Raw genomic sequence first — 27,120 nt, forward strand, 5'->3', positions numbered from 1 at the left:
TACCACTGAGCCACATCCCCAGCCCCTTTAATTTTTTTTTTTTAATTTTGAGACAGAGTCTTGCTAAGTTGCTGAGACTGGCCTTGAACTTGCAGTCTTCCTGCTCCATCCTCCCGTGTCACTGGGATGACAAGCATGTGCCTCTGTGCCTCTTTTTAAAGCCCATTTGTGTTGGGTTATTCCACTGAAAAACTGTTTTTAGAGATGAACCTTTTCTTTGTTTTTAGGAGCTAATACCAGGTAAAACAATTCACACCTACTAAATACACAAAAAATGTAAGCAGAAATTCACTTAAAGCGTCTGTTCTTCTTAAAATTCTACCTTTTATCATTGTGAAAACAGTTTTGTTTATAAAAATAGGTTTTGAGATGGGTAACTTTAAGCTCAAGTTTCCTTTGATTTTATTTTCTTGCAAATAACTAATAATGTGGGTTTTTTTTTTCTTTTAACAGTTCCATTGATGAGTTTAAGGGAAGTTTTATGGTAGGAGGCTCTAAGTTGGCAATTAAGAACAAACAGTTAGCCACCTGTTTGTGATTAGGAAGTGATTGTAGAAATCTGTAAAAAATTTTGAAAACAGGAAAGTGGGAGTTTTTGTTGTTATTGTTATATTTTGTTGTTATTTGTTGTATTGTTACTTAGTTTTACTGTTTAAAAGGAAAATATAATGTAATGCTAAAGTACAAAACTAAATAACAATTGTGATTGTAATTTGTGGTGATGTGCAAGGTGAAAAAATAAGTAAGGAACACTAGAAATTTATAGTCACTATCTATGGATTATAGACCATTTTTATTTTCTCCTTTATACTGTTATCTAATTCCTAAATTATAATCTGATCATGTACTGCTTTATAATAAAAAAATGAGGAGCACTGAAATTTTACAAAGAAATAATTTTACTCAACTTGAAATAATTATTCAAACAATTTAGCAATTGAGGGAGAAAACAACATAGAAATGAACTCAAATCGGCTTTTTTCTCCATGCAGTTTTTTTCCAAGAACCTAAGACCTTATTACTCAAAGTGTGATCAGTACACTATCAGCGTCAGCATCACCTGGGAGCTTGTTAGAAATGCAAAATATTGGGCCCTCTCTAGATCTACTGCATCAGCATCTGCATTTTAACATGATCCCCAGGTGATTCCTAGGCATATTAAAGTTTGAAAAGCACTAATTCAAACGATTCTCCCCTCTTAGTAACTAAAGCCTAATTTCAAATCCTACTTCCATTTTACTCTTTCATTGGTTAGGGCCATCCTTTTGGTAAAATTTTAAAATGACAAATATGCAAGGTACAGAAGGGCTACCCAAGTTTAAGATAGACTTCACATTATATTCTGACCCTTTGAAATATATTTTGTAATTAAGCTAAAAATGTAGTTTTCTGACAAAGGCTAGGAGAGGGGACAAAAGCAAGAAAGCATGAGCTCTTCTATTTTGTTTCTTCTTAACTAGAAGGAACAAGGGAGGAGTAAATTAGGATTTTCAAAATAGCTTTCAGCTTCTCAAGATTAGTGGCTTATAAAAGAGAGAAGTGGAATGTAGTTCTACACCCTCTTTATGTAAGGGCCTTTCTACACAGACCCAAAGTGAAGTCTCACCCAAACACTACATTCTGAACCTCATTAGAACATTGATTTTAGCATGTTTGTAAAGATTTCAAGGCCTTGAACTAGATTTTTGTAAATGGAAACCAGATTCTTTTTCTTATATTTTGGTACCCAAAAGTTTACTTTGAAATTTAATTTTCCTCTGTTGTTTACTTTTATGTGCAATTTTTATGCTCACCACAATAAAGACAAAGTAGTTATTTCCATTGGCAGCATGGAGCCCCATCACAAGGTTTTGCTTTTCAGAGTACTGCCTGCTTTGTTTTCATTTTTGTTTTATTTTTAACAAAAAATGACTTTACGATATAACAGAAGAGAAACTACATTTCCCAGGAAATCATCTCCTTAATTGCTTTGCCCAAAAGTAGAAGTGCCTTCCTTGTCTCTGTACATTTTCTGTCATCTTCTTTTTGATAGTTAAAGTAATATATGAAAGTTGCCATGGTTTGGGCAGCAAACTTCTGGATTCTGATATTGTGTCTTTAAGCCCATTTCTGTAAATATGCACTCATCCTTTGCATTTTTTATGTATACTGGGACCTACAGGCATTCTATGATAACAGCCATGTGACTTAATTTATACAATCATTTCCAATTACTGTCTTCTAAATGGGTAGGTTCCTTTCCTCTTTGTAGTGACACAGCAACACAAACAAAGGCACCAGTGTTGCATAGCTAGGTGATAAATAAGTGGTGGTTGGTGGTCTTCATTTGCAAAGATATTGTTATTTTTGGAAGGATAAAAGTGGGAAGAACCTGATAAGATTTTCTTTCATGTACTTTTTAAAGATACACTTCTATCACCAATGACGGAAAAAATATTAAACAATTTTCAAGCAGTTAGATCATAATGTGAGCTAATCACTTTATTTTGAAGAAAAGTATTTTTAAACAGTCGAGCTAGTGAATTTACTTTTAAAATGTATTGTGCTTACACAGTAGATGGTTTTATTTCCATGATGTTTTTTACTACATAATTATACATCTTAATTACGTAATTACTATCATAATTATTATGTAATTGCATGTACTTCCACTAATTACAAAATCAGGAAGTGTAATTATCTAGTAAAAACTTTATGAAATTTCATGCACTAAAAATTACTTAAAAGGCTATTCCAGTGGTCTAGTGGAAGGCTTTCCATGGTTAGTCTTCTTAGTCATGACTTTAGAAGTTGAACTCATAGGCCAGGACAAGGAGGACAACTACAAACAGAGCAACACTAAACTGAGTTTTATAGGTAAGATCGTCTCTATCCTTTTTGAGTTAAAGTTCAGGAGCATTTTAATTTCTTTGTGACTATGGATTTGTGGTATGAACATTTTATGTTTGAGGTAGCTATCACAAAAACTGTCAATGAAAAGGGCAGTTGTTTCTTAGAAAAGATTGGTTAATATAATTGGCAATCAAGACATTTAGGTTACAGAACAGCCAGGCATTCTGTGATTTTATAATGTGAATGACTTAGTTAGCTATCTCTGTCTTTTAAAGCGATAATAATAATAATATTCACTATTTTTTGTTTTTGTTTTTAGTTTGGACAGGATTTTTTCCAGTTTGTGTTTATATTTACTAAGACTTGAGCAAACATATCAAAAGAGCACATTCTTTTTCTACTACTTGATGTCAAAAGCAGCTTTTGAGACATAAACATAAAATGCACAAACATGTAACATCAGACCATAAATCAAGACAGAAGGTTTAATTCAATAAAGCTATGATGCCTTTACCATTCAAAACGACATACAAATTGCACAGTGAAACAATAGTCATGACAGCAAATTAGATATGACATCTAAATTACACTACAAAGAGAAATCCCAGAACCATTTTTTGGTCTGTAGAAGTCTATTTTAGCCCAGGTTTAAAACCCAATCCAGAGACTGCTTTATTGTCTAAGTGGGGTAATGTTGTAGAAGACTAATTGGAGGTTGGTTGAATTAATTGCACATTAATTAGGAGGAAAGGGCTTATAATACTCATGGCAGAGAAGAGAATAGATCCTTTAAGTATCATGATAGAATGTACTGTAAGTTTTAGCAATGAATATTAATCACTTCTTGGCCTTTTGGCTGAGATCAAGTGTAGGAATTAATATCAAATGATCAATATTTGTGTAACATGTATGTTATCTACTATGATATAACCTAAATAAAGCACTTGGGGGTTAAAAATGGTTATACTAAGTTTTCTTTCCCCCAAATTAGTGTTTTTCATTAGAAGTATATTGAAATACCCACTTAAAATGTATCACAGTAACTTCTTTTGAAAAGGCAGTCTTAAATTTTAAAAGGTTCATTCAGCTCTGTAATCTTAGAAGCAGATGATGTTTCATTTCCTCTTAGGGCATTCTATAAAGACACACTCTTCATAATTTTATCGGTTATTGACATGGTGACTTTTTATATCAGCTAAAATTTCTAATAAATGTGAATTTTTAAAAGTTAGTGAACAATATGAAAATACCAGTCCCATTTGCTTCAAGCAAATTTTAGAGGATTTATAGTCATTCAGAAGGGTTTCATGGTCTCAGAAATGTTTGGGATTTAAACAGGTTTAGTCTGACTCCGGTATTTTCCTCTTGTTAGGTAGGGATTCTTTTTAAATTGCATATTCTTTTCTTCATTTACTTAGCCCAGAATTTAATGTCTTAATCATTTCTTATTTGCCTTAACTCTATTGCAGTAACGTTTCTTCTCATGGTTTCAAAAGTATTTATGCTCCCCCTGAGAGACAGTACTGCCTCTCACACATCCCTTAATTTTTTGTTTTTGTTTTGATGGTTGAGGTTTTTTGTTTGTTTGTTTAGTTTTGTTTTTTACCAACTGCTTGTGTTGTACCAGAACAGCCTTTAATGGTTAAATGTTTGCTTAGTCCTCATCTTTCCCATTACAGTGCAGATTTCATTTTGAAACTGACATAATGTTTACACTGACTTTCTATTTTGCTTTGCTTTCTTGCTTTTCATCTAAATTGATATAGGTCTTCATTGTCCTCTATAATTCTTTAAATTTTTCAAATTATCTAAGGGAATCAACCATAACTTTTGAAGTCTAATAATGGTCCTATGATGTCTCCAGTTACCCTATAGCCCCAGGCCCAGATCTGATGTTGATAGTCAGTCCCCATTTATTGTTCTATGCAGTACTGTCATGTCTATAATGCTACCCCTCATATATAAAGAAAAACCCATCATTGAGTCGACTCATTCCTAGAGTAGTTCTTCCTGTAGTTGTCATGAATTTATTCAGATTCATGTGCTTTCTCCTACCTTGTGTCTAGAAGACAGCAACTAGACAGAATTAGCCACTTGTCATTGCATTAAATTGACTAACATTAATTGCATTCTCCCTGGTTAATGGCCCTGGGAAACCTTCTCTCCTTGGTCTGTGAGCCAAGCACGCCTACCATCCCTTGGAACTTAAGGCTTGAACCAGATGTGCTCCAAAAAAGATAGGTTTTCTGGTAATTTTATACTTTGATGTACTTTACTCGTTTTAAGAAATTGTTGTAAACTCAAATTCACAAACAAAAGGATCACAAAACTAGGTCTGTGTGTCTTTTTCTCTGTCCCCTTTTCTTGCCCTGCACTTGTTTGACCCAATTCATTCAAGGAGTGAGTCTCTGCCCTATGTGATATGTAAAGGACACAATTGTAAGCAAGACCTAGTTCCTGCTTCTAGAGGTAGTACTACTCTGTGTGTGTATGTGTGTTGCTAGAGATCAAACCCAGGACCTCATGCATGCTAGGCAAGTGCTGTATCACTGTTGTATACTCCTAACACTAGAGGTGATACTGCTTCTGATGCCTTGCTTATTCATGCATTCATCCTCTAAATACCTACTTTTTATAGGACTTGATACTTTCTTTTTATTTTGCAGTGCTGGGGATCAAACCCAGAGCTTCACACATGATACTACTGAGCTACACCTTCAGCCCTTAGGACTTTGCTGTTTTATCGAGAACACACACATCCATTATCTTTTACTTTTTCCTATCCAGTCTTGTTAGACAGGGTTAGTTAACATTTTTTCAGATGAAAATACAACCTCAAAGACATGAAATGACCAAGATTTACAGAAACTGAGCATCTGCTTCAAGGAAAGTTTCCTAGTAGAGACGGAATCTGAGTTGGGCTTTGGAAAGTGGGTACGATTTTAATAGACATAAATGTAGTCATGTACTCTGAGGCAAAGTTTTGTCTTACTTTTCTTTAAGCTCTCTTGCTTATCTACCTCTTATAAATCAAAAAACCACATCTGACAAATGCATGGTGATTTTAAAGCATGTCTGAATTGGAATATAGTCTAAAAGTGCTTACTAAAGAAGCTGGCCTGTGTAAAGCTTTAAGCCCAGGACTATAAACTGGAAGGGCAATTGCTCTTTACTCCCGGATGTAACCGAGGGTGGTACTTTGAAATAAATTGATCCATCCTTCAGGATATGTCTGTCAAAAGTGTATCAAAATGTTTCCCTATCTTAAATTAATTCAGACTATAATAATGTAAGTATTTTGACATGAATATGTTACATACTGTGATATATTCACTTACCTTAAAACAGACATCTTTAGCTTTAAAAGAAAAAGAAGTATGGTTAGACAAAACAAAACAGAAATAGGAATTAAAAGGAATGAATGATTGATTTTACTAGTTTTATTTAGAAGATAAAAATAAAGTCTCATTAGCATTGTTGACCATAGGATATGAAAATGTTTTACTTAAAACATGATTTTTTAACTAATGTGGTCAAAGTGTAAACACATGTGGGGCCTGTTTATAAGTCACTGTTTACTGCTGAAGTAACTCCTATGTTTTATTGGCATATTTTAAATTGTCTTATCCAAAAAAAGCATCCATGCTGAAAAGTCAATCAAATCCAAGATAAAGAAGCCTGAACCTGAGTCTGTCTAAAGAAAATTATTCAATAGAGCACACTCTGGTCTCTGTTAGTGAAGGTTTTATCACTTTTAACAAATGTGCCACAGTAAATTTATTAGTATGCTACAAAGAAATTTTCAAAATAATTAAGACTAAACTACACTTGTCAAAATAAATGAATGAAATACAATTTTGAATCATCTTTCTTCACTTATTGCTCATTTACATAATTCAGTAACTTACACAGGAGTCTTTCAGTCATTGGTGTGAATTAGCAAGGTTCTGCTATTCCTTGTTGTACAGGCAGGAATTATGCTACCATGTAATTAGCTATTCCAGACATGGACTAACGGGAAATACCAAAGGGCACAGCAAAATCTAAAGAGACAAGGCAGGGAATCTAAAGACAAGAGACAATCAAAGACACCCAACAAACTCAAGCTGGTAGACCACAGGGAATTCTGAATGAAGCCTCTTAATTTATTTTGAGAATAAGAAATCAGTAGTATGAGAGAAATCTCAACAAGATTAGCTGACTAAGCCTACTTAAAAAAAAAAATCTCTATAGTGCATGGTGCGCCAGGTTAACCACTCCTGTTTGTTAGTCTGTATACAGCTCAACAAATAGCCAGCAAAGCTTTTCATGGGTATATAGTGGCTTTCCATTGAGGTTTTCACTCTTTGAAGGAGGTCGTTTATACCAATGAGATCTGTAGATGCAAATTGCTTTCCCTATATGTGAGGGGTCATTCCTTTCACAGCCCACTTGCTCATCTCTTTTATAGAGGTTTTGTTATTTTTGTACAGCTCCCAAAGGAATGATGGGAATTGTGCCCCACCCCCCATCTAACTTAGCATCCAAATCTTTTTCCTCCAGCTCTGTGAAACTTTTGTGTGCTGATCTTTGGGAACAAAACAGGCTGTTGGCAGCAGCCTTTAGCTCTGAATCAGGAAACTTTTTTTTTTCCTTCTTTCAACCTAAAATATCATCTCTTTAGATTTGCCTCTCTTGCTCACCTTATTCTAAGGAAATATCTTTTTCATTATAGCAGTGTCACTGTAACATGCTAGGACATGTGGGAAATTCTTGGAAGCAGTATCCTCAAAATGTCATTTTTAGTTTGGCTCCAAAATGGTGTAAGCTCATAGGAACTAGAACAGAGAAAGTGAAGGGAACAATTTAAGGGTTAGTTACAAAAGCCTAACTGATCCTATCACTGAAGCAGAGGGAAAGCTAATACCTGTCTTTTGCCTAGGCTTTAAGGAATTACAGACATTCCAAGGTTCTAGCCTTTGGGTAGGAGGAGCTTCAGGCACACTGTGTGAATGCTCTGTAAATATTTGGTGTTTCCTTCCTCCCTCCCTCCCTCCCTCCCTCTAGTATTTGTTGAGCACCAAGGACGCTGACTTAGGCTTCTCAAGAGCAGTATAGGGTAATCCAGCTCTTGGAGCCAAGGCTCAGTGCATGTTTTAGCTTTCTATTCCTTAATAGAAGTGAAGTTGGGATGTGTGACTTAACCCCTCTACCGCCACACTATAAAACTGCAAGGAGAATAGTACCTGCCTCCTAGGGTTCTAAATTAAACAGATTAATTTAGAACAGGGCAATGTGTAAAATGCCTAGAACAGTGCCTGTCACATGACAAGCATATAATAAATGTCAGTTGATTTTATTATTTCTGACAATAACTTTTTGTCCAAAGCACTATTATAGTACTTAGTAGTCTAGTTACTGTTACTGCATTGCTTTCTGCAGCCTGTCGATGACCATATTTTGTTCAGATTTGTGCCACCAAATGCTAATGTACAGTGCTAGACATGTGGTGAATGGTCCCTACTCACAATGAGCTTAAAATTTGTCTTGATAGCTGTTTTCTCAGGGTTTTGTGGGGGAGGGATGGTACTAGGGATTGAACTGGGGCACTCTACCACTGAACTACATCCCTAGCCCTCTTTACTTTTACTTTTGAGAGAGGGTCTCACTAAACTGCTGAGGCTGGCCTGGAATTTATAATCCTCCTGCCTGAGCTTCCTGAGTAAGGAATGTACTTCCTGAGTACATGATTACAGACATGTACCACTACACCCAGTAGTTTTCTTATTTATTAAAATAGCATTCATAAAGTGTATGAAAAAATATAAATTTAATTCTCAGTTATCTGTACTTAATGGAAGAAATTGAAACACAAATCATTCACAAACATCTGTTTTTTGTCTGTCCCTTTGCATATTTTCCACTAATACTAAACAATCAGTAATAACAGCTTTTTTTCTAAGGAGAGTAAAGAAAAGTTGTAATTGTTTGAGGAACGTCAGCCAGAACAAGTTCCAAATCATGTACCTTTTAGCAGAATAATTCTTAACCAGGATGTATCTTTTGCACTTTTAGAAATGACTGGGGACAAGACAGCCGTGTATTAAAAAAAAAAAAAACTCCACAGGTGATTCTGTTGCACACGCACAGTGATGAGAACCTCTGAGTTAGTGAAACTCTTCAAACTTTAATATTGCTTCTTGTCAAATATGCATTAAGTCTGACTTTGATATAGAAAAGAAGACTGGGTGGCATCTAGATAACAATTTAAATAGACACTAGAAAGGAAAATGAAGTCAAACACAAGAATATTTCCTAGATAAAGGAGGCATTTATGGTGCTATATGAGCTAATATAGCATCAGAGATAAAGTGAAAGAAAAAATAGTCTAGAGAAAAGAAAGCAAGAAGAAACTGTTCTCTGGTAATGAGCAAACTGAAGATGAAATAAATGCATTTCAACAAAATTGGCTACAAAGCTCCTGTTATTTTCCCCCATTAACTTACTAGAATAGGGCTGCCGAGAGTGGGGGATCCTTGAGGATACTGGATGGGTGAGTGAGAAGGTATTAAGGTGGAGGCTAGCCCAATTGTTATAATTAGGAGCCTCCACAGTTTGATTTTCCCATTTCCTGTCTTCTACATGCCTTGAAGCCCAGATGGATTGATCTTGGGAGGAGCAGCTTTCTTCAAGTTTCAAAATGTTACCCATCCCCCAAGTTGCTTGGGACTAGATGGTAGTAGTAGTAGGAGTAGAGGCTTTAAGAGGATACTCCTGGGTGCCATGTTCATACCCCGGGGTTACTAATTTTGTGGTCCTGGAACTAGAAAATAGTCTCAGATCACCCCGCTTTTGCCTTGGAGGATTGGGACTGCACCTGATTGGTATCCTCAGATTATACTCCTTACTAGTCCTGTGGTAGGCTTTAGTTTATGTGGTTTCCCTGCCTAGATTGCCAGCTTTAATCCAGTATTTGTTCATATTCTAGTCCTATTTTAAGGCCTCACAAGTATAAGTGATCTTTTTCCTGCAATCCTGAACACTGTTTTTCTTACATCATAACTCTTTGGAACAAGTGCCGTGCTTGATAAGTTATTACATGTCTGATGGTAACTTACACACAATAGGAACCTAATAAATGGTGTGTGGAATTGTTTTCTAGAATGTAACTTTCTGAGTTATCCTCTTTTCTCTGCTATTTCCCATCATACCCTCCAACTGTATCATAAAATGTTTTTCCATCCACGTATCTACACATTCATTGAATATTAGCCCTACCATCTCCTCACTGCACATGGACTTAATTCCCACCTTAATTTGCCTGCTCTCTTGACAATTTCCACCAGAATTGGGCTATTATATCATGCATACATAAAGTCCAGCCTACTCATTCCTTTGTTTAAACCTTTAAGTTCTATTAATTAAATTGATACCCAGTTATATTATGGAATAAATTTAAAGAATCTGAAAAGCATACTTCAAATGAAGGCTGTCCTTTCCTAGGCCCATTCCTTCCTCCCTCAGAACCTATATATATAGGATAGCAGCTAGCCATTTTGCTTGCCGGTTTATCTACTGATATACAGTTCTAGCTCTTTAATGACCTTGCTATCTTTAAATTTCTCCCAGCACTCCAACAAATTTGTGATTTAGTTGGCTAGCCTTTATTGTATCTTTAAATGTCTGGAGGCTGGCTCCAGATAGCTCTCCTGAAGTTGGGAAGGTAAGGAACTGCTGAGAGACTTGCACACTGGTCTTCTCTTATCTCTCCCTGGGACACTCAGTGGAGCAGCATGCAGGCACACATGCTGATGTCAATGTAGGTTTGTAAACAGTTCTATTAGTAGGCTGGGGCTGGGGGTGGTGGTGCATAGTAAGCCCACAAGAAATCTGGAGATATCTATGTCTTGGGTGTAACCTGCAAGACATACTCTACTAGTAATCATTGCATAATATAATTGCAGGAGACTGAGCAACTTAGAAAATGTATTCCTGGCTTGCCACTGACTCACTTTGTGGTATGGGCAAACCATTATTACTCTTTGATTTAGTTGTCTTATTTGTTCAAAAAAGGAAAAAATAGCATGTGTTTAAAAAGTGCTCTGAAAATCCTCTGAAAGGAGGTCTGTAAGTGCAAAGTACCTTTGTTGTTTTTATTATTATTATTAGTGTTCTGTATGATTTTGTTTTATGCCATGTAGGTCACAGATGTGTCAATTCTTCTCATTGATAAATTACACAACACTTTCATCTCACTCTCGTTCATAACATTGATAGCAGTTTAGCACATCTTTATTTTAGCCACAGTTAAAGTTATGTCCAAAATAGATCTCATTAATAAATATAATTACCAAATTAAATAGATCTATACTACTTTCCATTGTTTTTTTTTCTCCTCAAAAAAAAATGTGGTTACCAACAACTACTAAATGAGACCTTTAATTACTGCCAATCTTCTCTTGAAAGTAACAGTGCTTATCTTGAGTACTTTGAACTGTAAGTGGTATTCAGTACACAGTGGGGTTGTAATGCGATTATGAAGTGTACAAAGTTAGTGATAAATAAGCATGATAAACCATATATTTGTATTAGAAATAATATTTGAATTGTCAACTGAATAAAAAGGCTGCAACTGCTGGTTCTTTGGGGTGCGCATATGATAAAAATAAAATATAAGTAAGTATACTTGGAATAAAAAATTTTGTACACTTCCATATATAGTACAGCAGCCTTTAAATTTCAATGAGTTTTTGAATATACAACATTTAAATTACTGGAAAAATTAAAAGATTTGCTTTGTCTTCTGATAGGTTTTCCTAATTTGTGTGTGTGTGTGTGTGTGTGTGTGTGTGTGTGTTAATCTCTTAGCTCATTCATCAGTAGAGACTTTTGGCTTTTATGTAAAAAGACTTGTTCTCTCCCAGGTTTCCAGTAATTTTCCAGTGAAGTAACAATGAAAATTTTATTTCTCTGTAATTACAGTGGAACTTGGGTATAAAATTATGCAAAAATAACAAAATTTTTCTTTCCCCTCCCTTTTGGTACTGGAGATTAAACTCAGGGGTACTGAACCACTGAGTCATATCCCCAGTCCTTTTTTGTATTTTATTTAGAGACAGAATCTTACTGAGTTGCTTAGGGCCATGCTAAATTGCTGAGGCTGGCTTTGAACTCTTGATCCTCCTGCCTCAGCCTCCCGAGCTGCTAGGATTACAGGCATGCACCACCATGCCTGCCTCCCCCCACCCCCCTGCCTTTTTAGTAATTAACATTGTGAATTTCATTTCTATTTCACAAACAGGTCCAATGAGGAGTAAATTGTGTGCTTGTATTTGTAAGAATGTTGTAAGACATGGGGCCCTGGAGAAGGAAGGATAGTTGCCATAAGGTCTTAAAAACCAGACTCACACCATATATGTCATTCTAAATTATTTAGTTTGCCTAAAGAATACTTAAAATTTTTAGTCAGTTGTGCATATTTTTAACATGAAGATTTTCAACAAAAAGGCACATTTTGCTGGGTACAGTGGTGCATACCTGTAATCCTAGCCATTCAGGAGGCTGACACAGGAGGATCACAAGTTCAAGGCCAGCCTCAGTAACTTAGTGAGGCCCTAAACAACTCAGTGAAATCCTGTCTCTAAATAAAATTCAAAAACAGCTGGGGATGTGGCTCAGTGGGTAAATGCCCCTGAATTCAATCTCTGGCACAAAATTAAATAAATAAATAAATAAATAATGAAAGGGCTGGGAATGTAGCTTGGTGGTATAGTGCTCCTGGGTTCAATCCCTAGTACCAAAAAAAAAAAGCCACATTTCTACCTTTCTTGTAAGAAATCAGCATCTGACTAGATTAGGTCAACATTCTGAATAGCTACAATTGGTGAAGGTAAGTAGCACCTAAGCAGTTTAGATAGAACATGGATTATCCAGTTTGCCATAGCCTCACCACATCCCACTTCATTCATTTCTGTTGCCTGTGTGGGTACTGTAGGTTTTTATTTGCTAAAAATATCTGCATGTTTTCCCAACCCCCTTTTTTAACCAAAAAGGAAAAAGGAAAGAATAAGAAGACATAAAACTTGGGGATTTAAAAAGTAAAAGATATAAAAAATGCAAAAAATGTACAAATCATTTAAAGATACTATTAAATAATTATATGATCTTGGACTTTATAAGTCCAAATAATGTAAAAAGATAAAACATAGTAGGTAACCCTCTCTATCATGTAGTTTTCAAAGTACCAACATGTCCTTCATTCTCTGATTTTTCACAATATCTCAGGGAGTAGGATAACAGTTACATACTCATTTCACCAATGAGAAAACCAAGTATTGGTGAGGGTCATTAACTTGTTCAAATTTGCTAATTTGTCCAAATTTACAAATGCTAAGTATTGGCTTTGAGGTATGGCTCATCTTCAGACTGTCCAAATTTTCTGCCAGTGATCAAAAGCTCTTTATCTGTGCTGTCCACACACAGCTATTGATCTCTTGAATGTGGCTAGTGCTGCTGAAGAACTGAAGTTTCAGTTGTATTTAGTTTTAAGTAATTTTTTTAATATTTATTTTTTTTTTAGTTTTCGGCGGACACAACATCTTTATTTGTATGTGGTGCTGAGGATCGAACCCAGCGCCGCGCGCATGCCAGGCGAGCGTGCTATTGCTTGAGCCACATCCCCAGCCCATAGTTTTAAGTAATTTAAATGGAAAAAATCACACATGCCTAGTGGCTTCCTTATTAGTCAGCATGGAACTCAAGAGTTTTTTTTCCTCCTTAATCTCATGAGTCTGTTAAATACAGAGATCTTTTTTTTTTTAAGTTGTGTAGATGGACACAATACCTTTATTTTGTTTATGTGGTGCTGAGGATTGAACCCAGTGCCTCACATGTGCTAGATAAGTGCTCTACCACTGAGCTACAACCCTAGCCCCAGAGACCCTTTTAATAAGCTTCATCAAAAGGTTTCTGTAGGGTCTTCCAGTATCTTACTCATGTGGCAAGCATTTGTTCCACCAGAATTTCAAGATATGTTGAATATCTCTCTACATAGGTTTCCCTCCATAAAGGCTTCCATTGCATACAATAACATTCTTTCTAACAAAGTAGGGGGTCTCAGTGCTAAGATTCTTGTATACAGAATCTGCTGAAATTTCTAGTTCAGATAAAGAATATAATTTGAGTTCTATCTGGACATCTAAAATGTGTAATGATAGTCTCCTTCCCTCATCTTTTCTGTGGCCTAGGATATTAGTGGCTGTTTTGGAATCATGTAGGAAACTTATTCTCAGATGACTAGCTGTTTGAATGGTATTGAGATTGACTTTTAGAAAGGAGACTATTAGCGGGCTGTGGTTGTGGCTCAGTGGTAGAGTGCTTGCCTAGCATGCGTGAGGCACTGGGTTCGATCCTCACACCACATAAAAATAAAATGAAGGTACTGTGTCCACCTAAAACTAAAATAAATAAATATTTTTAAAAAGAATGGTGGCTGTTAGCTAACCTCTATGTCAGTTGGTATTTATCATTAAATCTGAAATGGTGGGGCTGAGGCTGTAGCTCAGTGGCAGAGCACTTACCTAGCCTGTGTGAAGCACTGTGTTCAATCCTTAGCACCACATAAAAACAAACAAAGGCATTCTGTCCATCTATAATTACAAAAAAAAATTTAAAAATCTAAAATGGTTTGACTTAAGATACATCCTGATTCAGAGATGTTAAAATATGAAGGAGGAGATTCATCTCAAAATTGGTGATGGTCTGTCAGTGGGCTCTATTTGATCAGCCTATATCGAGGGACATAGCATTGAGATGCAAATGTGAACTCCTGCTTTGCCCTGTGCTTAATTAATCCCTTCATCTTTACCAAAACAGGATCCGCCACCCCCACCCCATTTCTCTCTGCACTATGGCTACCCCCTTCTTCACTACCTTATCTTGAATTTGATTAATTAACAGAAAGAATTCCTAGTAGTTAGGAGAAGATTTAAACTCTTACTTGGTAACAGTTTGATCACTTTCTTTAAACACCTCTCTGTCCCCCATAAATGCAGACCAGAATATATATATATATTTTTTATCATAAGTAGTATCGGAACAAGCTTAACCAATCACCTTCTAGCACAGGCAACTCTGCAGCACACCTTTTTAGAATACCACATGGTGTAATTCAAATTATCACATCAGCTATCCAGTTGCACCATTTATTTTTAAATACTGGAGTGTTTACCTGAATTTTTTTCTTTTCATTTTCTTGCATATTGTTATTGCAATGATTGGTTTATGGTGCCTCAATATCTACACTTTCTGTTACTTAAAAAAATATTTTTGTCTCCATAATGTTCTTCTTGAACATCTTGAAATATTAGGTATTATGGATAGATTCATGTCTTTTTCTCTTCCATTGTGTCTTCTTAAATCTTGCCTTTATGCAGGCTTTGAAATATTTAAGCACTCTTAAACTCCTGCCTTAAAAATTTGTACCAGTCTTACTCTTGAAACTGAGTGTGTCTCCTGAAATCTTAAGAGCCTTCTAAAGAAATTTGGGAGTTTGAGTCTATAAAAATAGAAGAATATATTGCCTACAGTGGAGCCTGGCACCTTACAGTTACCATTTCAGATACTACTGTGTAAAATTCCCATTCAGAGTTTACACTTACCATTCAAAACTCAAGTGTGAGTTAGGAAATATCATTTATTTAGTGACAAGGAGTCTTAAATGTTTTGGTAGATGTGTTGGTTTGAACCAAATAAAATTACTGGCATTTGACCGTTTTTGATCTATAAAACATGGCAACTGCAACTATAATGTACCAATAAAAATTTATATGTGGGAAAAGAACATGGCAACTTCACATGGTACATTGTAATATAGGTTCAAACCAGCCCAACTTATATAAATTGCTTTGTCTTACTTTTGCTATTTTCCCTTCTTTTTTTCAATTGTAATTTTATTCCAGCAACCTTCTCTTTGCTACCCTCTTTTGTATTTCTCAGTTAATAACGTTTTTTTCTAGTGCCCTTCTCTTCTCATCTAATTCCCCAAATCTATTTAGCTTCAGAATTAGTTGCACAAAGAAGCCTGGTTGCATAGTACCTCCATGATGCAATCAGTACTTACCACTTCAAGTGTTTGACCTGTTTCGGGATTTTCATTATCCTAAAAGGGTAGTGTCACTGAATACATTTACTACCCAATAAATAAGCCACCACAGTTCCTTACTTTTCAGATGAAAAAAAGCAGAAGGAAAAACAGCTACTTTTTTGTTCAACACAGATAGAAGCCATGCTATGTGATGTCTTTGTTATGACATGATTTGGCTAAAGTATCTCTGGAGAATAAAATTAACTAATAAGTACCCTTTGTTATATTCACCTTTGTTCAACTGAATGTAAATTAATAAATCCCTGCAGTTTTGAATAGTTTATTGTCTTTGAATCTTTGTCTCAAAAAAGAAATGGAATATGTTACATTTTATGATTAAAAGTAATCACTCAACCATCACTTGGTTTAAAACTCCTGAAATCATATCATTTTTATTTCTGTCCATTTGTATTTGTAGTCTGCTAATTTTTAGAATGATATTGTGAGTTTTGATTTATTCAAACTCATCCATATTTTTTTAAGTTTTTAAGTTCAAGATTTGTCAGTAGTTGGTAAAACAAATAAAATTTAATTCCCTTTTGGGGATTGAACCATTCAACCCTTTAGATGTGGTAATGCTAATCTTTACAATAATTTGCTATATAGATGCTGCTCTCTGCATTTTACAGATGGGAAACAGAGCAACTGAAGTTATTTTCTTGGATGATAAACAATCTAATTTAGACCCATAATTGAAACTTGGGACAGAAGACTCCATAGACTTAAGCCCCACTGCCTTTTCTCTGTGGTATACTTCTAGCTATTTAAAAAGAAACCCATAAACATCTGGTTAAGTTTGTGTTTAACAAATATTGATTGCCTACCATGCATCAGGTGTAGACAAGGTATCTGTTCTCCTGGTGCATTCTACAGAAGAAAAGAGAGGCAGAAGATTATTTCAGAGAGTACCAACTCCTACTGAGACAATAAAATGGGATGTTTGATGCAAGTGGATAGGACAGTTTTAAGAAGGTGGTATTTGGACTGAGAATTGAAGGACTATAAAGCAGCCAGAGAAAAATTCTGGAGGCAGTGTATACTACACCAAGGGGAAAGAGGCTGAGCTGGAGCATCTTGCCACAACCAGGAGGTGGGTATGGCCCAAGGACAGCTGCAGGGAAAGGTGGCAAGAGGCAGAATTATAGACCTGGAGTCTAGGGCTAGATCTCTGAAGAATGGCTTGGTAAGAAGTGGGAATATATGCTTAGTGCAGTGGGAAGCTCTTCAAGGCTTATAGCTAGGAAGGTGGCATGGTCTGAGGTGGGGGCTGGTACTGAATCTTAGTATTGGAGCACTTGCCTAGAAGGCACAAGGCCCTGGGTTCAATTCCAAGCAACAAAATATTCTCATTCATTCATTCATTCATTCATCCTTCCCCTGTCTGTCTGTGTCAATCTCTCTTTCTTTCTCTCGTTACTATCTGGTGAATGACACTAAACCAGATTGTATTTTCAGTGTGGTAGCCTTTTGAAAGGTTCCCCTCCACCAAATATCCAACCCATGGAAGCACCCCATGTTTTTCTAAATGATGCACAGAGGCCTAGTAGAACATGCTAAAGCCTTAAAGTTGTGTATTATTCAGGAAGATTCTGAAGAACACCTCAACTTTAAAAGGTGACAAGGATTCAGCTACATCCCCAGTACTTCAGTATATTGTTTTTTGCATATTGTGGTAAGCAGCTGCTGGAAACCTAAAGACAGAGTCTGGCAGTGACTTAATTTGTAAATTGTGTTGCCCCAATGTGTACTATGAATGGAAGTCAATAATTGTGATCCTAAACAAATTATTGCTATATACTAATAATCAATAGAGAACCTTTCACAGTGGTTCTTAGTGCCCTGTGAGACCTTTTGGTTTGTGCTTTCTTCTGGTACATTTGAAATAAGTCACTGGCTTTTAAAAACATTAAATATACTTTTCACTTAAATGTTGTCTCTTGAACTTTTGAGTGTGAGAATTGATTTTTTTTTAGTGGGGAACGAATTGTGTTTGATTTTATTTTTAATTACTATTTTTAAAATGCATTAAGGACTTTTAGTAGTAGTAGAAGATATTAATTCCTTTAAAAATCTGGCTGTGTTTCCAGATCCACATTTGCTTTTCTGTGTTTTTGTGAACAACTGATCAAATTAGACTCGTCACTCTTGGCTTGTGGTGATTTGAAATTGAAATGGAATATATTAAAGCAGCCAACCACACTGATTACATTGCAAGCCTCATTTAATTTCATACATTCACACATTACAGTGAAAGGCGGCATTTTTTTAATGCATGATTGTGACTGTACCTTGAGCAACTCCAAAGGTCATCTGTAATGGGTGCATAATTTGTTAGTGTTAGATATCTGATTTGTGGTAGGTGTTCCTCAGCCTGATTTGTACTAGTAGTAAATATGGTGAGCATCAAAAGTCAAATCTGTAAGAAGTTCAGCCTGTCACATTTGGTGATATTGTCTTACTCTTCATTGGTCAGTAGACCACAGTAAATCACGGAATAGCTGTCATTCTTAAATCGAGAAAGTGCCGGTACTGAGCCCCTGTAGCACAGGGGTTAAATGAGCTATTCTTCTTAAGAGGGCAGGCTGGCCCAGGTGAAGGTTGTAAGAGTATTACCAGCACAGCTAACAGCACTTGCTTACAGGTACTTGAGCCCTAGTCCCAAAAAGGCTATAAAAGGACTTTTCCAGTTTTCTAAGAATGAGGACATTTGTGAGCTTGCTCTATTTTTTTCTTTTCTGTAGCAGTGAGTTCTGACTTCATTTCCTCTGTGTCTTCTGTGTGACAGGCACATAGAATAGCCCCCAAAGATCCACAGCAGGATTAAGACAGCCTCTGCCCTCAAGAAGAGGACAATCAGTCCAGGCATGGTGGTGCACGCCTGTAATCCCAGCTACTGAGGAGATTGAGGCAGAAGTATTGCAGGTTAAAAGCCAGCCTGGGCAATTTAGGGAGACCCCAGTGTCAAAATTATATATATATATATATATATCTTAAAAGGTTTGGGGATATAGCTGAGTATTAGAACACTTGCCTACAAAGTCCAAAACCCTGTGTTTAATCATTAGTACCATTGAGGGTGGACAGTCGGATGCAACCATTTGTCCCCTGCACAGTTTTTATGATATGAAATGTCTTTAACTCTGTCCATGACTCAGGAATGCAGGTTGCATTAGGCAGCCCTCGTTGTTCATAACTCCATCACATGTGAAAGTTACCACCGTACTCAAGGATACAAGCTCCTGTGGACTTTATGAGAACTCAGCTACTTTCAGAACTCAGTTGCAGAGTTGCCTTTTATTTTAGGTTTGATGGTGGACACTTTTTTCATTTTGATCTGCTGTTTGCAGTTTAAGATTTGGAGATGTGTTGATTTGTTTTTGTTAGTTCCAATTAACCAATTTGTTATTATTCAGCTTTCAAAAACAAGAAACACCTAAATCCAGTTTTGAAAGCTTTGTTATTGAAATTCCTGAATGGCAAAAAATAAAAAATAAAAGAAATATTCTACTGAACCTATTGGAAGAATTGCTTTTTGTAACTTTTTTAGCAAGATGTAACCCAAGATTTCCTAGAAAAGTAACAACATAGACTTTACAGACTGCTGATAAAGAAAGAAGTAAAAGTCTAAGAATCATTTTAAAAGAGCAGTATTCTGGGTCTATGTTTTGTATGATAGTAATGCCACTTGTACTCCTGAGGGGAACAAAGTTCCCTGACTTAAGAAGTTTAGAAAATGCCATATTCTCTTTTCTTTGCTTTGTTTTTTCAATGTGTATTAGCATATTTAAGATTAAAGATGTCCTGCAATAGAGAAAGCTTTATTTTACATCAGTTCTCTCCATATTTGTGTGGTTTTGTATATAGTTTGGGAAATGCCAAAATAGAATTTTGACGATTGTTCTTTCTCTTTTGACTTTGATTAACCCATTATGTTTCATCATCCCATTTATGGAACACCCAAAAACTTAAATTGAGCAATAAATATACCACTTAGGGAAATTTTGAAATAAATACTTAAGTTTTCAGAGTTCTATTCTTTTGAGAAAAGTAATAGGTAAATGATTAGTGATAATGTTCATAAATACTATTAATGATGATAAATTTTATAATAAGCTCTAGATTATTATTTCAAACCTATTTTAATGCACCTGTATCAATTTCATTGAAATATCAGCAGAATTGAAACTTGGGAGTTAATTGGTTAATAGGTAAAAATTTAAGCCCCCTGTCTCCTGAACTAACTTACACAATATTTATTGAACAGCTGTTATGTACTTAGCCACTGTGAGAGATAGAAAATAAGTGTAAACGTGATCAGTCCGAGCCCTTTAAGTGGTATAGTAAGCATACTACAGCAGTGAGTCATGTGGAAAAGTGCCTCAGGCAGCAGAAGCAGCCACATATGACTCTGGAGTCCAGAGTTCTGGTTGCCTGGAAATGTATATAAAAGACCAAAAAACGTGGAACAAGCACATAGTAGCCATGAGCTAGAATTAATAGTACTGAGGGATTATGGATGAAGAAGTGAGCTGGTGAAGAATAGATCATATTCTGGTGGGATGATCAGACAGAACCAAACTGCCTGTGAGTGTTGCCAGCTACCAGACTTCAGGACTCAGGGACACCTACATGCCACACTGAAGTCTGTTGCTTAAAATGGTTCAACATTTTAATAGTGTGGCATGACCTAATTCAGAGATCACCAAGTCAAATCCCTTTAAGCACTGGGTAAGAAAGCTGATGAAACAGACCAGGTATAAGAAAAATAGGAATTGTCAGGATCACATGAAGAGTCAGTGCTTTTTTCATACAGAAAGCATGGGCTCTGTTTTGCCAAATGCTTTGATTTTATATCAATCAGAATAAGAAATATGGATGGTCCTGTGAAATTATCCAGTGTTAATTGCTGGTTCAAATTTTTGTTTTGTTTAATAAACACTGGGAAATACTGGGTAAGAACATGACAGTTCTCTCACATTTGTTGATGGGAGTAATTTGGTGTAAGAAATCTGTCAATATCTAGCCAGGTACAGTGGTATACACCTGTAATCCCAGCTGTTCGGGAGGCCAGGCAGGAGAATCGCAAGTTCAAAGTCAGCCTTAGCAACTTAGCAAGTTTCTAAGCAACTTAGTGAGACCCTGTCTCAAAACTTAAAAAATAAAATGGACTGGAGATGTGGCTCAATGGTTGAGCACCCCTTCGTTCAATCTTGGGTGCCCCAAAAAAGAAATGTTGCAATATCTAATAAAATTGAAGGTGTGCAGACATAGAACTCAGCAATTTCAGTTCTAGGCATATGCCCTAGAAATAGATCCCTGGGTACCAAGCCATAAGAGATTTGTATAGGTGAGTATATTGGTATGTTTATAATAATACTCAAGGTAAGCAACTTGTGGGTAGAAAAATACTACCTATGAGATGATCTATATAAATGTTATAAACAACATGAAACCAGTATCTATATATTATTTATGTTTACAAGTATATAGTAAAAATGTAATAAGCACGTAGATAGGACACACAAATTCAGGAGAGTTGTTACCTACAGGAAATGGCAGTGGAGAAGCTAAGTGGACTGGGAAGCCATTGAATATTCTAAGCAAAAAAAGAGATGTAGCGTGATCTGATCTGTTTTTAAAGGTCCTGGCTGCCACTTTATATTAGAATGAGAAGCAAGAGAACGTTTAGAAGTAGGCCTGGGTTCTGGTGATAAGAAGTGACTTGAATTCCAAATAGTGCAGGTTTACTAAGCTTTGGCATTATTGACAATTAGGACAGGCTAATTCTTTGTCATGGGGGCTCTTCTGTGTATTGTAATATGTTCAGTAGCACCACTCACCACCCAGTTGTGACACTAAAATAATGTCTCCAAATGCCCAGTTGAGAACCACCTAAGTGTGTATTGTAAAATTCAGATTATGAATTCAAAACTGTTTATAAAAAGAGGAGATTGGGTAGAGCTCGAGCTAGTGCAGAAGGATTTTATGGAAGACTGAGATTTAAAATGATTGTTTTGGGACTGGGATTGTAGCTCAGTGGTAGAGCGCTCATCTACCACGTGCAAGGCCCTGGGTTCGATCCTCAGCGAGAGAGAGAGAGAGAGAGAGAGAGAGAGAGAGAGAGATTGTATCCAACTACACCTAAAAAAATAAATATTTTTTTAAAAATAAAATGATTGTTTCAAAAGGATGAAACAGGCATTCAAGAGAAACTCAGCCTTGACCACTTTAAAACTTAACAAAACAGAAAGCTTTTCCTAGTTTTATTTTTCCTTCTTATTTATTCCCTGTTCCATTTCTCTTTGACATCTAAGATTCTGTGGAAAACCTGAATATATACTCTTCACCTCTGTAGCTTTTAGTTCACTTGACAGCTCTGTTGCTCACACCAGATCACCATCAACTTCCTAGTTACCAAACCCACTAGTAGAAACTTGCCAGTCCATCTTTATTTTATTATTGACCTCTCTACCCCTTTTGTTTTCCATTCTTAAAATGATTTCCTCTTAGATGTCAGTTTAGGAAATGTACTGAAGGGCTAAAAGTTCTTTTCTAAAAAACAGAGTGTTAGGGGCTGGGCTCAGTGATAGAGCACTTGCCTAGCACATGGGAGGTGCTGGGTTCAATCCTCAGCACCACAGAAAAACAAATAAATAAAGATATGTGTCCATCTACAACTAAAATATCTTTAAAGAAAACCAGTGTGTTACTTTTTTAATCAGTGGGGAGGCCGTGTATACTGAAAATACTAGTTTCTCCAGTTTTTCCTCTATTCTTTTTCCTCTCTGCTCATTCTCTGTGGATGATCTCATCAGTACTCTACACACTAAACTGCAAATCTGACTCTACCAGTCCAGTCCTCTTTCAGACTTGCACTCAGACTTGATGACTTAATAATCTCCTGGATCACTTAGATGTCCCATGGACATGACTCAAAATCAACATGTCCCAAACTGAAGTCATTGTATTCTGGTCTCCACATCAGCTGTTTCTTTTGCCCTCCCTTTCTACTTCTAGACCCATTCTGTCCATTGCTGTAGCCACATAAGCCTATTGAGCACTGAAAATAGGGCTAGTTTAAATTAAGATGTGTTAGAAGTATCAAATACACCTCATTAATATTGATATATTTAGTATGTGCTGAACAGATAATATTTTAAATGAATTGGACTAAGTGAAACATTAAAATTGACCTGTTCTATTTTAGATTTTTGTTGTTGTTGATGTTGTTTTTAATGACAAGCTGGGCATGGTGATGCATGCCTGTAATCACAGCAACTCAGGAGGCTGAAGCAGGAGGGTCACAGGTTCAAGGCCAGGCTCAGCAACTTAGCAAGACCCTGTCTCAAAATAAAAAGTGCTGGGGATATATGTAGCTCAGTGGTAAAGTGCCCCATTAAATCCTCAACACCACCACCAATAATAAAACAATCTAAAAATGACATGGCTCACATTATATTTCTACTGAACCATGCAATGTCTAAGCATCCATACTACCTTTGAATTATCAGAATTTCTATTTAGCAGAATTATCTTGCTAAAAAACAAACTCCCTGAATTAAAAATCTTTGGAAGTCCTTTGAGGTAAAGTTTGGTACCGGGGATTGAACTCAGGGGCACTTGACCACTGAGCCACATCCCTAGCATTATTTTGTATTTTATTACAGACAGGGTCTCATGGAGTTGCTTAGCACCTCACTAAATTGCTGAGGCTGGCTTTGAACTCATGATCCTCCTGCCTCTACTTCCTGAGCTGCTGGGATTACAGGTGTGTGCCATTGTGTCCAGCCTTTGAGGTAAAGTTTAAGGTTAGCATAGTATACCATGCCTTTCCTAAAGGCATTCAGTCTCAAAAACTTTTAAACCAGGACTGGGAGTGTAACTCAGTGGTAGAGTGCCTATCATGCATGATGCCCTGAATTCCATTCCCAGCACCTCAAAAACAAAACAAAACAAAAACAAAAAAAAAAAAACAACTTTTGAAATACTACCATGCAAAGTATCCAGCTAGATTCAAGTGATAAATTGCCAACTTTCAACCCCTCATCTGATGACTATCTGGCATCTCTTTAACACCTTTCAAGTATTTCAATAGCTGTTGAACAGTTGATACACTGTAAATAAGTCATAGTAGAGGTGAACACACCATAAAGTTCCCTGTATCAGTTCTGTACTTGTAAGGGCTAGAGGTGTAGTTCAGTGGTAGATCGCTTGCCTAGCACACACATGACTGTGGGTTCCACCCCCAGCACTACAAAAAAGTTTGTGCTCATGCTTAGTAAGTTTTACACAAACCTGTAAAAGCATAAAGGACAGCTACATAGTACTGTTGAATATTATCTTCTGGGCTGTGCACCACTTATTAGTTGATCAGATGTATAAATGGATGTTCTGAGGAGACAGACCAAAGTGGCCTTGCATACACAGACTGCACCTAGAACTGGTAAATCCACTGGGAAAGGAAACCCCAGTGTGTTGACTGTGGCAGGTTAGATAAGAAACTGTTCTGAAAGATTGATGCTTATAAGATAATCTTTCTTTGAAGGGATAACAAACAGGAGGATGTTGGATAAAATGGCAAAAACAAAAATTTAAACAGGGATGATATTGGATTAAATGCCCCCCAAAATGAGTTCTGAATATTAAAGAAAATTGAACAGCTGTATCCTAACAGTATTTTGAGTCTCTGAAATATGTTTTATTTGTGCATCAATATGTGTCTAGTGTGGCTGACAAACTTAGAGAACATATCTATTTTCCAAGGGGAAAAGTTGCTAGGTTGTATCATAACTGGCACAACTTGATACATATGCACTGCTGCAATTTCCACAACTGAGGCAGAACTAAATTTATTTTCAAAGACTATACTGTCTTTACTTTGGCTCTGATGTTGAACCAGAGTTTGAGACCTGCCAGCATGTTGCTTTTTCTCCCTCAGAGGACCTTAACATTTTGTGTGTTCTGAGACCTGTGACATAATGTCATCATGTGCTCAGAGGAGATGTGCTTGCTGGATGTTTTTGGCTAGCAGTTTCTTGCATCTAGGGCTTCCATAAATATGCATTCCTGCATGGCTCGTTTCTTTCTTCCCAAGGCAAGACTACAAACTTGGAGGCACTGGTCTTTGGTTTGCTCAGTTTAGTTTCTTATGTTCGAGAGGCATCCCTTAGTGTTCCCTAGCCTTCCTGCTATCTGCCTTCTCCCAACCTCTAAGAGGATACTTTCTATTTGCACATTTCAACAAATGAAAAGATTTCACTTGTGATACAATTATATTATTCTTTCCAAGTGATAATATGTATTATCATTTAACTTGCTTTGTTTTATGTCGGAGAAATGTCAGACATTAGCAAGTAGGTGATGGGTTTTATTTGCAGCAGGGATACTTTCCTCTTGTTCCTAAAATCAGACAGATGCAAAACTGTCCTTAAGACCAACCCTGAAAGCACACTTGGCTACTTTCTTCTTCAGGGATCTGGTAGAAGTGAAAACAGACCTTCTTTCCATTTCCTCTCCTCCCAAGAGAAGCAGGATTCACTAAGGCTCTTCCTGACTATCCCTGGATCCTACCTGTATATAACTGACCCTCCAGCAAAGATTCTCTTCCTCCAGTACCCAGCACATTAAAAAATTCCAAGTGCCCAGGCCAGTTAATTCTGACTCTGGGGTAAGACCCAGGCATCATATAGTTCAATTCCACTGGCAGCTGGAAACTGTTGTTCTGTCTATCTACAGTCTTACCCACCTTCATGCCTCTCAAAGCTTATTACTAGATTTAAAAGTTTTTGAGAATATGGCCATGAGGTTCCATCAGGGAAGAGCATTGTATTGTTTGTCATGACAAACTATAATGGTGTTACCACTGACAGCTGTCATTTATTGATCAGTTATGTGTCAGGCACTCTGCTATATGTCTGTGTATGTTATCTTTATGTTTTACTACATCTTTATATATATTATATTTACTTTTCATACTTTACTATATTTTACTATGTTTAACTTTAACAATGAAATGGATCTTATTACCATTTCACAGAGAGGAAAAGGAAATATTAAAGGGGATAGGTGGTGTGATCAAAATCACAAGACCAGTAATTGAGGGGAAAGAGTTGGTAATGATATTGATCACATGTTAGATAAGAACAAAGAAGGGAAAATCTAAAAAAAAAAACCACTGTACTAATTACTATCAATTATACCAATAGTTTACCATTTGTGCCTAATTACAGTATAGCACAATAATGATTATGATTATGAATACCATTAAACAGATATCATATTAACTTGTGCAGATTTCTTTTGATTACAGAACAGCTTAAATCTTTATTATAAGTAGTAAGGAATTAATAGCTAATAACTGTAGCTGATATTTTATTGAGTGTTTACTATATGTTAGGCATCACAGTAAATACTTTTCATTCATTTCATTTAACCTTAAAAAGGGAGAACTATGAGATCAGTGCTATGATGGTTATTAGAGAAGAGGAAACTGAGGCTAGGAGAGGTTGGGCAACTTACCTGATAAGTGGCACATCCAGACCCTCTAGGCAGTGGTGTGAGATACAGAGTCATATTCTTGAGCCCTTCACTATTGTGTCTCCTTCTATAATATGCTGTAAAGGAATAAGACAGTTCATTAATGCTGAGCCTTTGCACCTATTACTAATGCAGGTTGGTTATCTATTCAAAACTTTTCATATGGCTTGTGAGATGGGTATAATTATTTTAAAAGTCTGTAAGATTATGTTTCCTTCTACGTTATTAATAGTTTTAATTTTGAATATATATAATGGTAACCCCAGGAAATCTCACTACTCTATAAGAACAATTTCAGCTTACTTGTTCCTCTGTTTCTTCAATGACATAAGGCCAACCTATCCTGTTAAATAATATAATAATAATAACTTCCAGACATCTTAGTTCCTTGAATTTGTGTTTCATTAAGGTCTTGTAGGATCTGTGTATATTTAAATGTTTTAATATTTTTAGTTATAGATGGACACAATACTTTTATTTTATTTATTTATTGCTGAGAATTGAACCCAGTGCTTCACACATGCTAGGCAAGTGCTCTACCACTGAGTCACAACCTCAGCCCCTGTGTAATTTATTTATTTATTTATTTATTTTTTTAAATTTTTTTATTTGTGGGTTGTTTCAAAACA

The 27,120-nt window shown here is 36.2% G+C and overlaps 1 protein-coding gene and 1 pseudogene across 2 annotated transcripts in view; both read left to right on the forward strand.

The window, feature by feature from the left end:
• Nucleotides 1-27,120, forward strand: part of Pola1 (DNA polymerase alpha 1, catalytic subunit) — a 295,390-nt gene that overhangs the window by 235,165 nt on the left and 33,105 nt on the right. The window lies entirely within an intron of this gene.
• LOC125614160 lies at nucleotides 3,669-3,823 on the forward strand (annotated as a pseudogene).

Source organism: Marmota marmota, unplaced genomic scaffold, assembly GCF_001458135.2.
Source record: "Marmota marmota marmota unplaced genomic scaffold, marMar, whole genome shotgun sequence".
Lineage (NCBI taxonomy): Eukaryota > Metazoa > Chordata > Mammalia > Rodentia > Sciuridae > Marmota > Marmota marmota.